The sequence below is a fragment of the Fukomys damarensis genome, unplaced genomic scaffold (assembly GCF_012274545.1).
Source record: "Fukomys damarensis isolate Sample0158 unplaced genomic scaffold, DMR_v1.0_HiC HiC_scaffold_39, whole genome shotgun sequence".
Taxonomy (NCBI): Eukaryota; Metazoa; Chordata; class Mammalia; order Rodentia; family Bathyergidae; genus Fukomys; species Fukomys damarensis.
This window is the reverse complement of record NW_022900951.1, coordinates 91,939,260-91,942,096: the sequence shown is the minus strand read 5'-3', so window position 1 is coordinate 91,942,096 and position 2,837 is coordinate 91,939,260. Positions and strand designations below refer to the sequence as shown.

The 2,837-nt window shown below is 34.8% G+C and overlaps 1 protein-coding gene across 1 annotated transcript in view; it reads left to right on the top strand.

Annotated features, from left to right (window-relative positions):
• The first annotated feature begins 306 nt into the window (after positions 1 to 306).
• The window catches only part of Il13ra2 (interleukin 13 receptor subunit alpha 2), a 56,374-nt gene continuing 53,843 nt past the window's right edge, over positions 307 to 2,837 (top strand). The window contains exon 1 of the mRNA XM_010603105.3: positions 307 to 394. The gene's annotated coding sequence lies outside the window, so the exon portion shown is untranslated. The remainder of the gene's footprint in view (positions 395 to 2,837) is intronic.

Sequence of the window (2,837 nt, the reverse complement as noted above, 5' to 3'; positions counted from 1 at the left end):
GTTAAAAATTTATAAAGTTTTGTTGTACCCTTTCATTTCTGAACACAATATAATGACACTCTGAGTAATACATCCAGTATGCTTCTTAATGCTCCTAGTAATTATTATCTTATCAGTGAAGTTTAGAGTCAATGTTACCCATTTTCTTGGGAAGAAGGGAATGTAATACAATGTAAACTGTTAGTCTTTACAAGTTCTGTTACCTTAAACTTTTTGCAAATGAAAACATTCTTTATTTGAACAATTTCCTGTCTACAGATATCATCAGGAAGTTGCCAGATTAAAAGTTCTCTTCCTGTAAGTTGACTTGCTTTTAACCAATATTATTCTCTTTACACAGGGCTTGTAGTGACAATTCACAAGAAGTGGCTGAATCCCACACCCATTTGGAAAGGTAAGTTTAAATTTTCTTAAAATTTATAATAAAATTATATGAGATAAATGCAGTAATGTAAACTGTATTTGTACTTATTTTTGGAGAGTAATTAGAGCTTGATGTGATAGTCCAGGCCATCTGGTTTCCTTAACTCTTGAAGAAACTGAACTCCTGAGAAAAGGAAGAATGCATCCAAGGTAACAGTGGTAATAATTAGGGCCAAAACTTGGGTTCCCTTACTCATAGTCTAGAGCTTTCCACAATGCATATCACCAGGTTTTGCTTTGTTTGAGTGGTTGCCTGACCATGTGGCATGAGTTTACATGTATCTGTTAGGGCTAAGAATTGGTCTAGGGGAGTATGACATCCATATGGAAGTGAGGGATGTTTCAGACAAGCATGCTTCATTAAGTAAGAGGAACACAGGAAAGGTACAGTCTCAGAGGAAGACTTATATTTCTTATGTCTTTAAAGATAGCCTTTTGGAGTTTTTCTAGAATAAAGGAGGAGGAGCAGAAAGGAAATATACTGTGCATGGAAATAGAAAAAAAATGGTCGGTATAATGGGAATTGGCCTCATATTGAATATCGTAAATGATAGTTAAGAAATTAAGTGTGGCATATATTGGCCACAATAAAACTCCACCAAGCCTTATTAAAAAGAATGTTCACAACTATTGAGTTCTTTTTAAAAATATGTATAGGAAGCAGCATCTGTGTAGCTTGGAAATAGGGAGCCTGCCTATATCATCAAATATTTGGGCAACATACTAAATGAGAATTGTCCAACAGTGTAGCAGTCTAAACACCTGATGATAATGTGAAAAAAGTCAAGCTTAACTAATTCATTAATTGAAGGAAACCGCTGATAGCCCAGATTTGTATACATCAGCTACTGTATCCCAAGAAAACCATGTTTGCTGGACCGTCTCAAATTCTGCCTTTCTAGACAACTCCAGGCTTCCCTACTTTCTTCTCTCCCTCATATTTTTCTTACCTCTGCTAAATCCTTTCTGGCTTCACCGGATGCATGCTGCAAGAACTCAAAGATGAAAAAATATATTTCTTATATTCAAGAATTTAGAAGTCCAGTTCAGGAGGTAGAGAGGTAAATAGACAATTATGATGCTGTCTATTTAATAGAAGGAAGCATTTTTCCATCTGAGTCTATGGAAACCCAGGCTGCAGTTTTCAGAAAGGGGGATGTTGTTGTGGAGTTTTCAATGATAAGCACGAAGTCCCTAACTGTACTTGTGTCAACATGCTTACCTGCCTGCATTTTTGATGAAGCTTCTAGTCCAAAGAAAATGAAGCATAAGAGATCTCTGGACTATTTAGGGAAAGGCAAAATGCTTAGTATGACTTTATTGAAGTGTGAAGGGATCCAAGTAAAGATAAGCAGAGAATGAAACATGAGGAGCTTTGGATACCATGAGGAAATTGAAGGACAATTGAATTTGTTTTAAATTGAATACTTACATTCTGATCTTATGATTACTAAGTGGAGAACGTATTGGGTTGGGGGAAATGACATTTGTATTTTTATTAAAGAGTGCAAAAGATATTCAATCTTTATAAATATTGTACCTTAATCAATGGCATATATCAGGTCAACATGTGTGACCAGTTTTGTTTGAAAAATATGTAGGATTGTCACTCTTACTCTGGTCTCCTAATCCAGTCTTTCAAAATTTTAGGAAAAAGTGAAATTAATAACATCTTTTCTACAGTGAATTCGATAAGACTATAAGAGCGAGAAGCAATTTAAATATGTTCAGGGACCATTTTCATCTCCAGAATTAAGGATTATTTTGATGTTACATCATCGCCTTTTCTCTTTTACTTTCCTTTTCAGTTTTATTTTAGGGTTCCCTATTTTTAATGTTCATACAGAGATTTCTTTAACTGAAATACCGAATAGTTTCTTTGGTGTGAAAAACTATAATAGTACACAGGATCCTAATGAGATAATTAATAATGTGAAATAGGAAGTAAAGGGCTAAAGGTGTAGGGAAAGTAGGAAGGGTGGGGGAAAGGTAATAAGGGAGAGGAAAAAAATATGAGAAACTGAAAAAATGGAAATAAAGTGTTTGTAAATGGGGAGGGGGGTGAAGGGAGGGCAGGGACAAGGGGAAAAAATGAGAATCAAGACCTATTATGTAAAGGTACAGAATCCCAATGATGAATGTAACTGTGCTGTATACCTAGATTGTACCAATAAACTCAATAAAAAGGAAAAAAAAAACCAACTTCCTTATTCTAATTCCTGGGCTTTGAGATTCTGCAATCTACTCTGGCAGATGGAACTGGTAATTGTTATCTATTGTTTTGGGACAGCATTATCTCTCTGTTTTTATTTTTCCGCAGAGGAGGAATATCATGTTTCAAAGTGGAACTTGAGGAATTTCTGTAAATATTTACAGAAAATGGCTCCTTTAGCAAAAAAAAAAAAAAAAAAAAA